Consider the following 15366-nt stretch of genomic DNA (forward strand, 5'->3'; position numbering starts at 1 on the left):
GAGGCGCCGGGCAGTCCTTTGAGGCAATGTGAGGTAACGGCTGGACTAGGATCCAAGACCATCAGGCTCAAATCCCCACCAGTGGACCTGGCGCTGGGTTCGAGTGTCACCTTTAAGACCAACAAAGTTTAATTCTGGGGTATAAGCTTACGTGTGCAGGCACGCCTCTTCAGATAGGGTCAGGGGTCGTTTTGTAGAAAAATAGTTGATGGGGCTCATTAGCAGAACTCATTAGCATATGTCGCCCCCTCCCCAGCCAAAAGCAACCCGACGCAAGAAAGGAAAGCCCTGGGTGAGTGAGGCCTGCTTGGGATCCAGCCAGCCCAAGCAGGCCTCGCTCACCTGGGGCTCTCCTTGGTTGCCCTCCCCTCAGTCAAAAGGCCAGCAAGCCACCCACCACCCAAAATGACATAAGAAGTGGAGAAAGGGTGGTGTGGGCTTCTCCAGGGGTTCACGAGGGCTGCTGGGGGTGCGACAAAGCCCCTGGTGGCTACCTGCTCTCCTAATCCAGGGATTGTTATGCAGCTGCACCTACTACTCAATGGACGAGGTCGGGGGGAGGGGCATCAGAAAGGTTCAGGAGTTGTGCTCCTGTGAGCTCCTGCTGAATTCAAGGCCTGGATAGTGTGAAGAAGTGTGCATACACACAGAAGTTTATACCCAGAATCAAACTTTGTTGGACTGGACTCACACTTTGTTCTATTGCTTCAGATCAACACAGCGGCCCACCTGAATGTACCTCTCAGGGTTACTGAGAAGATAAGAGGGGAACAGTGGATGCTTTCCAAAGAAACGGTTGGAAAGAAATGTACACTAGATAACAAGGTGGTCCCGTTTAAACCTTTATTTTGGAAAATCCGGTGGTAAGGTATAGAACCTGACAGCTAAGGGGAATCTCCCCTCAAATATCTACAGACCAAATACTAGAAAGTCAGCATGGTGTAGCAGTGAGAGTGTCGTACTGGGATCTGGGTAAACTCAGATTTAAATCCCTGCGCGTGCCACAGAAGCCTGGGCCAATTACATTCCCTCAGCCTAATCTACCTCACAGGGTCGTTGTGTGGAGAGAGCAGAGTAGAGAAGGATGCAAGTTGCTTTGGCTCTCCACTGGAAAGAAAGGTGGGGTATAAATAAATTAAACAAACAGAATTCCCACCAGAAAGAGGAAAGCGATACAGAAAGGGCATTGCAATCATGGAATTCCCGCTCAAATCGCTATGATCTTAGGTAGCTTTTTTGTTGTTTGGCAATAAATGCTTCAAAAAGCTATCTGACCAGAACAGGACAAAAACAATGGGTCAATGCACCAGGAAGAAACTATACTTGTAGTGTACCATTTTCAACACTCTTTAGCCCATTTCTGAGCTGTACATGCAACTGGTTGTTGTAGATTTTCCATGCTGTGTGGCCGTGATCTTGGCATGTGAGAACTGACATTTCACCAGCAACTGTGACTGGCATCCTCAGAGGTGTAACCCAGAAAACCAGAGTTCTCTCTGGGTCAAATGGAGAAGAAGTTGGTAGGCATGTAATTTATAGCTACTCAGGCAGGAGGGGTAGGGCTGAGTCATTATCTTGTGGGAGCTTCCTGGGCTGTGACGTGCTTATGGAGGAGCTTTCCTGAGGAGGTTTTTTTTGTATATGGATTGGCTTTTGAAATTCTAATCTTATCTGTAGTGTTGTTGTAAGCTGTAGGACATGTTGTGTTTTTCAGGACTGGAAGCCATGACCTATTCATTTTAAACCTTCCTTCCTTCCTGTTGAAATTGTGTTTATGTTTATGGATTTCAATGGCTTCTCAGTGTAATCTAACATGGTAATTGGATGTGCTGTCCAGCATTACGGTGTCTTGGAATAAGATACTGTGCCTTATTTGAGGTAGGCTATGTTCAGCCACTACTGATTTTTTCAGGTTGGCCAATCCGCAGTGTCTTTCACATTTCAGCTTATGAAGCTGTAAAGTTCACAAAAAGATAAACTTACAAACGCAGGATCTATCCTTCTAATACCTCAACATAACAAAAGGAATGCAACGTTGCTCCTTGGCACACTTTGAAAAAAATGGTTACGGGCATTTGTGCCTTTGACATGCTATATGGGCCTGTTTAACAGTTAGTACGGAGTACAAATAAATTGGCTAGACATATAGGCAGGGCTTTTTCTGAGCAGGAAAGCAGTTCTGGCTGGCTTGGTGTCAAGGGGTGTGGCCTAATACGCAAATGAGTTCCTGCTGGGCTTTTTCTACAAAAAAACTCCTGTGCAAAACAATGGTGACATCAGGGGTGTGCGGTTTAATATGCAAATGAGTTCCTGCTGGGCTTTTTCGGGGGGGGGGATCCCTGCATATAGGAGCTTTTGAGGTATGATCACACATTAACTGAAAAGGCATAAGCTCTCTTGGCCTTCCTAAAAGCATCCCTGAAGCAGAGACTGGTTTAATATATCTCCTTATGCCTTTGCCAAAGCATTTTTGGTCTCATTCAGCCCCCAAAGTTAACTACACGCTGAATTCCTGCCCAACAAAAGGCAAAAATAATACTCGACAAACTCATTGCAACCAGAAACTGAAACTTTGAATCTTAACATTTCTCTTTTATTTGCCATGCAAACACTTTTAAGCAAGAAGAGCCTTTGATTTCCAAGTCTGTTTTTTGTTTGACGAAGCCAGCTCTTCAAGTGGAGGAATGGAATCTTTTGTACCAAATGCCATAATTTTATGCAATTTTTATTACATCAGCCACTTCTGGACTAACAAACTTAGAAGAAGACTGCAGATTTATACCCCGCCCTTCTCTTTGAATCAGAGACTCAGAGCGTCTTACAATCTCCTTTATCTTCCTTCCCCACAACAGACACCCTGTGAGGTGGGTGGGGCCGAGAGAGCTTTTCACAGCAGCTGCCCTTTCAAGGACAACTCCTGCGAGAGCCATGGCTGACCCAAGCCATCCCAGCAGCTGAAAGTGGAGGAGTGGGTTCTCTCAAACCTGGTTCTCCCAGATAAGAGCCTGTGCGCTTCACCACCACACCAAACTTAATGCAATATAAAAAAAATCACAAGTTGTTGCTTTTTTATCTTTCTCAAATCCACCCAAATTTTAACCATATCACTGTAGAAATATCACACTGCAAAGTTGCTGGTCATAAGAACATAAGAGAAGCCATGTTGGATCAGGCCAATGGCCCATCCAGTCCAACACTCTGTGTCACAAATGAACATAAGAGAAGCCATGTTGGATCAGGCCAATGGCCCATCCAGTCCAACACTCTGTGTCACACAGTGGCAAAAAAATTGATATGTATACACACACACTGTGGCTAATAGCCACTGATGGACCTCTGCTCCATATTTTTATCTAAACCCCTCTTGAAGGTGGCTATGCTTGTGGCCGCCACCACCTCCTGTGGCAGTGAATTCCACATGTTAATCACCCTTTGGGTGAAGAAGTACTTCCTTTTATCCGTTTTAACCTGTCTGCTCAGCAATTTCATCGAATGCCCACGAGTTCTTGGTCGTTAAAGGGGATTGGCAAATGACAGGTCAAGCTCCGTGAATGGCTATGTGGTAACAGCATTCAACTGGGAGCTGCATAGACAAACACATCCTAAGAAGAATTATACCATTCTAAATCCACTGGGCTTAGAAGGGTGAATCTCTCCAGTCTTTAATACAGTTGTCTCATGGATGTCTGTCTGTTGCGATACCAGCATCTGCACCTTTTGCAAACACAAGCTGAGCAAAGTCACCCAGCAAGCTTTTGGGCCATCAGGAGGGCCAGGACATTAGAAGTCCTCACACTGTTGCCCCTCCCAAGCACCAAGAATACAGAGCATCATTTGCCCCAGACAGAGAGTTCACACATGGGTCCAAATCACACAAGATGTTCACACATGGGTCCAAATCAACAAGGGCAAACTTTGTAAGTTGTTCCATCTATTGACCAGGTGGGAGCTGGGTGGTGGTGGTGGTAGTGGTGGCCCCCTTTTTACCAAGTCCCCTCCCTGAAGAGGTGTGGAAGGTCGCATCTCTCCAGAGATTTTGTAAGTGCCACCAAAATATCTTTTCCCCCTTCCCTGTTGGCAAAAGGCGTGGTTCTTCTGCAACTTGGAGTTTTTATCCTGCCGGGGTTTCAATTACGATTTAATGCTTCATGTGCGTTACTGCTTTATAGCTTAAGGATGCTTTGAAGGCAGAAAAGGCAGCCTATAAATCTGTAAATTAAGTCTAACCCTGTAAATTAAGTCTAACCGCACAATGGGTCTCCAAATGCCCCCTGGGAATCTCATAATTGGGGCATGGAGAATAAGTCATCCTGTGTTGTTTCACAACCTCGCATGTGCGCAAGACAGCGCATGTCATGTTTCTTGCACCACTGGGCCGGCTACATTATGGGTCTCAGCACTCGTGTTTCAGGGCTTATCCTGCTTCACAGTCGGGACAACACTTAAGAACATCAGAAGAGCCCTGTTGGATCAGACTAATGGTCCATCTAGTCCAGCATCCTGTCTCCCACAGGGGCCAACCAGTTCCTCTGGAGGGCCAACAACAGGGCAGAGAGGCCGAGGCCTTCCCCTGATAAGAACATAAGATGAGCCCTGTTGGATCAGACTAATGGTCCATCTAGTCCAGCATCCTGTCTCACACAGGGGCCAACCAGTTCTTCTGAAGGGCCAACAACAGCGCATAGAGGCTGAGGCCTTCCCCTGATAAGAACATAAGATGAGCCCTGTTGGATCAGACTAATGGTCCATCTAGTCCAGCATCCTGTCTCACACAGGGGCCAACCAGTTCTTCTGAAGGGCCAACAACAGCGCATAGAGGCCGAGGCCTTCCCCTGATAAGAACATAAGATGAGCCCTGTTGGATCAGACTAATGGTCCATCTAGTCCAGCATCCTGTCTCACACAGGGGCCAACCAGTTCTTCTGAAGGGCCAACAACAGGGCATGGAGGCCGAGGCCTTCCCCTGATAAGAACATAAGATGAGCCCTGTTGGATCAGACTAATGGTCCATCTAGTCCAGCATCCTGTCTCACACAGGGGCCAACCAGTTCTTCTGAAGGGCCAACAACAGCGCATAGAGGCTGAGGCCTTCCCCTGATAAGAACATAAGATGAGCCCTGTTGGATCAGACTAATGGTCCATCTAGTCCAGCATCCTGTCTCACACAGGGGCCAACCAGTTCTTCTGAAGGGCCAACAATAGGGCATGGAGGCCGAGGCCTTCCCCTGATGTTGCCTTCTGACTCTGGGATTCATGGGCTTAGTGCCTCTGAATGTGGAGGCTAAGAACGTAAGAAGAGCCCTGTTGGATCAGACCAACAGTCCATCTAGTCCAGCTTCCTGTCTCACAACACAATGGCCAACCGGTTCCTCTGGAGAGCCAGCAGCAGGGCAGGGAGACCGAGGCCTTCATAAGAACATAAGAAGAGGCCTGCTGGACCAAACCAGTGGTCCATCTAGTCCAGCATCCCATCTTGCATAGCGGCCAACCAGTTCCTCTGGAAGGCAAACAACAGAGCATAGAGGCCAAGGCCTTCATAAGAACATAAGGAAAGCCCTGCTGGATCGGCCTGGGGGGACCTCTGGTAGGCCAACAACAGGGCATAGAGGCCGAGGTCTTCCCTTGACGTTGCCTCCTGGCTCTGGGATTCAGAGGCTTAGCGCCTCTGAACGTGGAGATTTCCCTCAGCTGCCATGGCTAGTAACCATCGACAGACTTCTCCTCCATGAATATGTCTAATCTCCTTTTAAAGCTGTTTATTTTTGTGGCCATCGCTACATCCTCCGGCAACAAATTCCACATTTGAATCACTTGCTGCGTAAGAAAGTATTTCCTTTTGTCCATCCTGAAGCCATCAGCTTCACTGGATACCCTTAAGCTCTTGTATTTGGGGAAAAGGAGAAAAAAGTTCTCTTTGTTCACTCTCTCCGCCCCATGCAATAATTTTATAAACCTCTAACATCCCCCGCTTAGATATGTGCACAAACAGGGCTTGACAAGAGAAAATATACATCTCATTTTCTCCAGAAGAATGAGGAAAACTTGAGTGAAGCATCCATAGGGTTGCTCCTGTTTAGCTCCCTCCAACAGGAGAAGAAGGGCAGAGATAAGCTATGCCTTCAAAGCACTTTAAAGTGCCTTCAAAGAAGCACTTTGACATTTTAAAGGGCTTTTTTTTTTTTGCATTTCTTTACTGAGCTGTCCTATAGCTGGGGAAGAGAAAAGAAAAGCCCTTGAAAAGGCTGTAAGGGTCATAGGGGGCCCCCAACACAATGTGCAGCCATAACGGCGGGGGGGGGGGGATAATAGCTTCGTTAGCAGTCCCGTGGCGCAGAGTGATAAAGCTGCAGCACTGCAGTCTACTGTCTGCTCACGATCGGAGTTCGATCTCGGCAGAAGCCGAGTTCAGGTAGCCGGCTCGAGGTTGACTCAGCCTTCCATCCTTCCGAGGTCGGTAAAATGAGTACCCAGCTTGCTGGGGGGAGAAAGTGCAGACGACTGGGGAAGGCAACGGCAAACCACCCCGTAAAAAGTCTGCTGCGAAAATGTCGTGATGCGACGTCACCCCAGAGTCGGAAACGGCTGGTGCTTGCACAGGGGACTAGCTTTACCTTTTTAATAGCTTTGTAAACACTGCTGGAGTGGGGAATGTGATGTGGAAGTCGTGCCCTCTCTCCGCTTGCTGCTACTAGGAGGGGGTTCTCACACACACCCCTGTCCGAAAGCAGCTAACGCAGGGGCTAGATGCAACTTGGGAGCCTTTCTGGAAGTTCACCTGTTCACAATAAGTTAAATGTACCTACATGACTGCGCCATGTTAAGGTAGGCTTCTATTTTTGTAAGTAAAATTTATTTCTCTTGTCACCATTGCAGTCAGATCATCTTTGTGACTTGTTTGAGCAGCATTTCCCCTCAACTGGGACACACGGAGGATCAGGAATACTATGTAAAGCAGGGGTGTCAAACATGTGGCCCTTGGGCCAGATTAGGCCCCCGGAGGGTTCCAATCAGGCCCGTGAGTCTGCTTCCTTCTTCCTATCTCTTACTTTCTTCTGCATCGCAGCTTGCTTTGCCAGGCTTGCTCAATCACACTGAAGCTACGGAGCAAAGCCTCTATTTTCTCCATTGGCTCCTCCCTTGGGGAGGGAGAGCTTGTTTTGCCAGGCTCTCTCAATCGCACAGCAGAGCTACTGAGCCAAGCCTCTTTTCCTTCTATCGGCGGATATTCTGCCCCCTCCTCATCCCCTGGGGAGGAAGGGAGAGAAAGAGCCAGAGCTTCCTTTGCCCAGTTCCCTAGATCTGTGTCCTTTATAAAGTTTATACCTCTGCTACCTGGCATTACATTTTACAAATTGATTTTTATTATCACGTTGAAATTGAGTTTCAGCTGTATGTGGGCACAAATGGCCCAGCCCAATAAGGTCTTTTTTATGTTAGATCTGGCCCCCCATAACAAATGAGTTTGACTCCCCTGACATTAAGCTGCTATGCTTCTAAGGCAAATCACACACATACACACACACATACACTCCTCCTGGTCTCCAGTAACACGGCCAGTCTTAATCAGGAATCTTATCTACCTACATTTGATCCAATACAACTAACCACTAAACCATGCTAGCTGATTTGGAAATGCAGGCAAAAAAGGATTGGCTGAAAGCGGGCTGCTGTTTCTGTGTGTAGATTTCATTGTAATTCCTTATATGGGCAGAAATTTTAATTTATGGATGCTCTGGGTCTCTTTCCCAGATTTTTTTTTTCTTCTCTCTGTCAAATTTCTGTTTATCCAGACGTTTTGGGCGCTCCACTACAACCCATTTGGATAACAGAGTGCTCACATAAAAGGTCATTTGGGAAAAAAACCCAAGTCAAAAGTCCAAGCAAAACCGACACGGTTGGAGAGTTACGAAACTGCAGATGGACTCTGCATGTGTGCGTGGAAAGGACCCTCTTGCCCAATCTTGTGTGTCGCTGCGCAAGAAGAAAGGAGGACAGTATTGGGCTTTGTGGATGTTGTGTCCGTTTGGCATTACAGGCGGATTGGCCTTTTGCTACTCTGTGGGAGGCCGCAGCAGTGCCTTGAGCGAGCTCAGAGTGGGGCAAACGGTATGTGGACTCTAAACAGGATAGCCCAATCGAAGAAGAAGACTGCAGATTTATACCCTGCCGTTCTCTCTGAATCAGAGACTCAGAGCAGCTTACAATCTCCTATATCTTCTCCCCCCACAACAGACACCCTGTGAGGTGGGGGCAGATTTATACCCCGCCCTTCTCTCTGAATCAGAGACTCAGAGCGGCTTACAATCTCCTATATCTTCTCCCCCCACAACAGACACCCTGTGAGGTGGGGGCAGATTTATACCCTGCCGTTCTCTCTGAATCAGAGACTCAGAGCGGCTTACAATCTCCTATATCTCCCCCCCCCCCCCACAAAAGACACCCTGTGAGGTGGGTAGGGCTGAGAAGGCTCTCACAGCAGCTGCTCTTTCAAGGACAACCTCTGCCAGAGCTATGGCTGACTCAAGGCCATTCCAGCAGCTGTATGTGGAGGAGTGGGGAATCAAACCCGGTTCTCCCAGATAAGAGTCCACGCACTTAACCACTCCACCAAATTGGCTCTCAAGAAGGAAGGAAGGGAGGGAGGAAAAGAAGGAGGAGGAAAAGGAGGAGTTATTATTATTATTATCTCCCATAGGGGCTCAGAGTGGAGTACAACATAAATTAAAAAATCACAGTAACGTCACAAACAGTAAAATCACAACAACATGATAATAAAAATCAATTTCAATATTCAGTGCAACAAAATGGTCCAGCAGATGGTGTAGCAGGGAAAGGAAAGGTCCCCTGTGGAAGCACCAGTCGTTTCCGACTCTGGGGTGACGTTGCTTTCACAACGTTTTCACGGCAGACTTTTTACGGGGTGGTTTGCCATTGCCTTCCTCAGTCTTTTACACTTTCCCCCCAGCAAGCTGGGTACTCTTTTACCGACCTCGGAAGGATGGAAGGATGAATCAACCTTGAGCCGGCTATCTGAAAACCCAGCTTCCAGCGGGGATCGAACTCAGATTGTGAGCAGAGCTTAGGACTGCAGTCCTGCAGCTTTAACACTCTGCGTCACGGGGCTCCAGGACAATACAGCTAATCAGCGCAATAGGATGTTACAGTAGGGGAGGCCAATCAATCTAGTGCCCGTCACCTCACCCGAAGACCTGGCGGAACAGCTCCATTTTGCAGGCCTTACAAAAGGCTAACAAGCCAGGTAGGGCCCAGATCTCCATAGGGAGCTGTCTATCAGGCTGGGGCCAGGACCGAGAAGGACCTGGCTCTGGCAGAGGCAAGATGGACATCTCTTGGGCCGGGGACAGTCAGCTTCTCTTGGGAGGCCGAATGGAGCAACCTCTGGGGCATATATGGGGCGGGTCAGGCCTGGCTAGTATTTGGATGAGAGACCTCCAAGGAATACCAGGAGCGTGACGTGGAGGCAGGCAACAGCAAACCACCTCTGAACACCTCTTGCCTTGAAAACCCGACGAAGTCGCCATGAGTCAGTTGTGATCTGATGGTGCTTTCTGCCACCACGTAGAGGTCCAGCCTGCAGAAGTAACCCTTTGGAGAGAGAACTCTTTGCTCCAATCCACCGTCTATTCTCCTTTCGAAGCCTGGCGGGTTCAAAACTCCGCACCGCTCCAGCTGAGGCACTGTCCCGCTGGTAGGACAGGAACAATCTAGCTGAGAGCTTGTTGGCAAAAACTTCCAGGACTTCTTTTGTAGCAGGAACCCCTTTGCATATTAGGCCACACCCACCCCTGATGTAGCCAATCCTCCAAGAGCTTATAGTAGGCCCTGTAAGAAGAGCCCTGTAAGCTCTTGGAGGATCGGCTACATCAGGGGTCCTCCTGCTACAAAAGGAGTTCCTGCTACAAAAAAAAGCCCCGCTTTGAGCCAGCCGTTTCCCAAAAATAACACTTCGGCCACATACAGCTCACTTTTGTTCCGCTGCAGCTGCACTAGGGGTTTGAGGTTGATCCTTTTGCATATGAATGGCTCTTGCTTCTCCTCCCCTTTGGTCTTTCAAGACAGATTTCACGGCTTTACTGGCAGCTTCTCCTCCCCGCCTCTCTAAACCTCTTCAGCCCCAGCCTACAGGTTCTGTAGGCGTCTGTACTCCTCCCCCCACCCCCACCCATCTGTCCCTTCCACAATGCTCCCTCGCGCTCCGTTGCAAAAAACGATACAGCGTTCTGGGAAAGGAGGTATCACCCAGTCTGCTGGGGTGGGAAGCTAGCCCTTCTCTTCTGAAAAACCTTTGGCCTTAACCTCTTCGCTACTGTGAGACAGATCAAGAGTTAATCCCGTTTGTCTCAAGCTAGAGAAAAGAACAAAGAGTCCAGTAGCGCCTTAAAGACTAAGACAGGGGTGGCCAAACTGTGGCTCAGGAACCACATGTGGCTCTTTCACATGTATTGTGTGGCTCCCAAAGCCCCCAATGCCCCATCAGCCCTCATCTGATTAAGTGTGCTTAGAGAGCACACGAAAGCTTACGTTCTCAATAAAACTCGGATGGTCTTAAAGGTGCGACTTGACTCCTGCTTTGGAGAAGGCCAGTTTGGTGTAGTGCAGGGGTGGCCAATGGTAGCTCTCCAGATGTTTTTTTGCCTACAACTCCCATCAGCCCCAGCCAGCATGGCCAATGGCTGGGGCTGATGGGGGTTGTAGGCAAAAAAATATCTGGAGAGCTACCGTTGGCCACCCCTGGTGTAGTGGTTAAGTGGAAGACTCTTATCTGGGAGAACCGGGTTTGATTCCCCGCTCCTCCACTTACAGCTGCTGGAATGGCCTTGGGTCAGCCATAGCTCTGGCAGAGGTTGTCCTTGAAAAGACAGCTGCTGTGAGAGCCCTCTCAGCCCCACCCACCTCACAGGGTGTCTGTTGTGGAGGGAGAAGATATAAGAGATTGTAAGCCGCTCTGGGTCTCTGAGTTCAGAGAGAAGGGCGGGGTACAAATCTGCAGTCGTCGTCGTCTTATTTAAATCGCTTCTCCAAGCCAAGCCAGCTGTCAGCTTGGAGAATAAGAACATAAGAGAAGCCATGTTGGATCAGGCCAACGGCCCATCCAGTCCAACACTCTGTGTCACACAGTGGCAAAATTTTTTCTATATACACACACACTGTGGCTAATAGATGGACCTGTGCTCCATATTTTTATCTAAACCCCTCTTGAAGGTGGCTATACTTGTGGCTGCCACCACCTCCTGTGGCAGTGAATTCCACATGTTAATCACCCTTTGGGTGAAGAAGTACTTCCTTTTATCCGTTTTAACCTGTCTGCTCAGCAATTTCATCGAATGCCCACGAGTTCTTGTATTGTGAGAAAGGGAGAAAAGTACTTCTTTCTCTACTTTCTCCATCCCATGCATTATCTTGTAAACCTCTATCATGTCACCCCGCAGTCGACGTTTCTCCAAGCTAAAGAGTCCCAAGCGTTTCAACCTTTCTTCATAGGGAAAGTGCTCCAGCCCTTTAATCATTCTAGTTGCCCTTCTCTGGACTTTCTCCAATGCTATAATATCCTTTTTGAGGTGCAGCGACCAGAACTGCACACAGTACTCCAAATGAGACTGCACCATCGATTTATGCATTTAAAGTTGCTTTCTTTCCACCTCCCTCTCCCTTCACCCATCTTCCTTCCTTCCTTCCTTCCCTCAAACATCTGACATTTATTCCAAGTGGCTTTTATGTTAAGCAAGTTTGGCCACCCTGGGACTAAGAAAAGTTGTGGCACAATAGGAGCCTGACTCACTTCTTCTAAAGTTCCTCCCCTTTCTTTAGGGTGTTCCTGGACTCTCACCTGCCATTACTTATGAAAACAAGGCCCAAGCAGTGGCGGACTGGCCAGGGTGCCAACTCGCCTGATGAAGTGGGGCCCCCTTAAACATTAGACAATATGTTAAAAATTAGGGTTTGTAGAATCTTTCGGGATCAGGTGCCGTGTTCTACTGGAGAAAGTTTTCATTCCAGACGTTTTGTTCTCAGCTGCGGAGAAATCCTCAGTGGCGTTGCAGCCGGAGCAGGCGCTCAGACCCCTCCAGCCTACAAATAGCAGCTCTCCAGCAGCCCTGGCCCCACTCAATGCACAGCAGCCAAGAAGGTCTGAGCGCCTGCTCCGGCTGCAACGCCACTGAGGATGTTCTCCGCAGCCGAGAACGAAACGTCTGGAAGGAAAACTTTCTCCAGTAGAACACGGCACTTGATCCCGAAAGATTCTACAAACCCTAATGATGTTACCAGCCGTGAAAACCTGAATTCTTTGATAATATGTTAAAAAGGTTACTATCCTTCTATTTAGGGTTGCCAGCCTCCAGGCTGGGGCCTGGGGAATCTCCCGCTTTTACAACTGATCTCCCAGCTGGCAGAGATCAGCTCCCCTGGAGAAAATGTAATCTGTATTTACATTTAATATCTTCTACAAGGGTGTCGAACTCATTTGTTATGAGGGCCAGATCTGACATAAATGAGACCTTGTGGGGCCAGGCCATGTTCGATTGGGCCGGGCTATGTCGGGCCAGGCTACGTGTGTGTACCTATTTAAGATTAGGTAGCAGAGATAAACTTTTAAAGGACACAGACAAACACGAGTAAATTAACCCCCCCCCCCAACAACTTAAAACATGCATAAAACATTAGCACTCGGTGATCTTAAAGGTGCTTTCTTTGTATTTCTCGCACGGGATCCAGGAAACTGGGCAAAGGGAGCTCTGGCTCGTTCCTTCCTTCCCCAGGGGACCAGGAAGGGGAGGAGCCTAAACCAGTGGAGAAAGTCAAGGTTTTGCTCTATCGCTCCTGTGCGATTGAGCAAGCCTTGTAAAGCAAGCTAAGATGCAGAAGGAAGCAAGAGAGAGGGAGAAGCAAAGACAATAGCCAGATGCTCGGGGGCCTGATAAGAGCCCTCCGAGGGCCTGATTCGGCCCCCGGGCCGCATGTTTGACACCCGATCCACTGCATACTGCCAGTAAAATGTACATTATATGTACGCTGTAATTACTGTATCTGTGTGTGTGTGTGTATACACATTTATTTTACAAAAGTTTTAATTATGCCTTTTTCCACTTACCGGTATGTATTTTTTGAAAATTTTATGTATTTCTTATAAAAATTAAATGAACATATGAACATATGAAGCTGCCTTATACTGAATCAGACCCTCAGTCCATCAAAGCCAGTATTGTCTATTCAGACTGGCAGCGGCTCTCCAGGGTCTCAAGCTGAGGTTTATCACACCTGTTTGCCTGGACCCTTTTTTGGAGATGCCAGGGATTGATCCTGGGACCTTCTGCTTCCCAAGCAGATGCTCAACCACTGAGCCACTGTCCCTCCCCTGCTCTCCAGGGTCTCAAGCTGAGGTTTTTCACACCTATTTGCCTGGACCCTTTTTTGGAGATGCCAGGGATTGAACCTGGGACCTTCTGCTTCCCAAGCAGATGCTCTGCCACTGAGCCACCGTCCCTCCCCACGATAGCCTTATAGTTGTGGGTGGGCCCCCTTTGTCTCCTGGCAACCAATATTTTTAGACCCAGTCCACCACTGGGCCCAAGTATGGATACCTGACCTCCAGCATCAATTACGTACTTCCTTTCCCAGACCTGTTAGCTTTACTTTTCCTCTCTTCCTTTCAAAGCCTTTCCTTCAAGGTTTGAGAAAACGGGTTGCTGTCCCGAGTCTTTTTATAAAGGTCCTTCGACTAAAGATGCAATGTAAGTAATAGAAATGGTAGTAGTCGCAGCAGCAGAAGTAATAATAATAATTTTGCCAAGCCTATCCATCAGGAGGTTTCTAGCAGATTTGTACAAGCAAGGAAACGTTTGCATGGGAGCCTTATCAGGTCACGGGTTCGAAAGCAGTACTTGAGGTCAGCAAGTTCGAACCTAGGTGGACAAACATCTTCTGGGCATGAAGCAGGGGCAGTGTTCCCGCTAAGGGGAGTTAGCGTGAGCTAGCTCATAGTCTTTCAGCCTCTGGTTCACACATTTTTGTCTTAGCTCAGGAAAAATGGCCTCAAAACAAACCAATTTATTCAGTAGCTCACAACTTTAATGCCAGCAGCTCACAACATAGAATTTTTGCTCACAGGACTCCACAGCTTAGAGGCAGTATTGAGCAGGGGTCACTGTGTGTATGTGTGTGGGGGGGGGGAGAGGTCTTTGTGAATTTCCTGCACTGTGCAGGTGGTTGGACTAGATGACCCTGAAGTTCCCTTCAACTCCGTGATTTGCTGATGCTAAACAAGCACTGCCAAATACAACAAAAAAGCAGCCGCTGTGGCTGATCCAAGATACACATCCCCCCCCCCTCCAAAAACAAACATCCGAAGTGCTTTCCACTGTTTCCTAACATTTCCTTTAAAATGGCTAAAAGAGGCCAGAAAGTTGCGCCCACCTTTTCCCAGTCACTCCAAACCCCTCAAATCTGGGGGGGGGGGGGGACACAGTTTCAGCACATGGCTTCCCGTGTGAGATGCGCACTCGCTGGCCCTTATCCCAAAAGCCCCATGAAACTTCAGGGCTTTTCAGTCCCAAGACGAGCGCAAACCTTCTCCCCTTCCCACACCAGCCCCGCATTATTTCTTTTAGCAAACGCACCCCTAGCTATTTCCTTCCCTCCCACTTACACCTACCCCCTGGCAGGTATCTGGCAGGTGGGCAACGTTCCCTGTAAAGCCACGTAGTCCCGTGAGCAAAAATTCTACTTTGTGAGCTACTGGCGTGAAAGTTGTGAGCGACTCCATCAATTAGTTTGCTCTGGGGCCAATTTTTTCCTGAGCTAAGAAAGGAAATGCGTGAGCCGCGGGGCTGAACAACGGGTGAGCTAGCTCACGCCAACTCAGCTTAGAGGGAACAGCCCCCCCACCCCATGCCCACTGGGGCTTTCAGCCAGAAGACTCACAACTCTCAAGCTTGACATTAAGGCGCACGCACACTCCTCCCTCCCCCCAAAAAGAAAAGGTAAGAGGGGGCACCCACCCCCTGGCCCAAGATCTCCCCCCACCCCCAGCCACCCCACTGCTCAGCCCTTCCACGGCTGCGCCCCAGACCTTGCCCCACTCTTTCCAGCGCGGCCCCAAGGGGCAGAAGCGGGACGGCCGACTTCTGTGGGTCGCGAGCAGCGTTCCGTCTAAGCTGAGTTAGCGGGAGCTGGCTCACAGATTTTGAGCCTGCAGCTCACACCTTTTTTGCCTTAGCTCGGGAAAAAAATGGCCCCAGAGCACACTCACCGATGCAGTCGCTCTCCGCTTGAATGACAGCAGCTCAGGAAGCAGGATTTTTTGCTCACAGGACTCCGCAGCTTAGAGGGAATATTGCTTGCAAGCTT

This window comes from Heteronotia binoei, chromosome 15 (assembly GCF_032191835.1).
Source record: "Heteronotia binoei isolate CCM8104 ecotype False Entrance Well chromosome 15, APGP_CSIRO_Hbin_v1, whole genome shotgun sequence".
Classification (NCBI taxonomy): domain Eukaryota; kingdom Metazoa; phylum Chordata; class Lepidosauria; order Squamata; family Gekkonidae; genus Heteronotia; species Heteronotia binoei.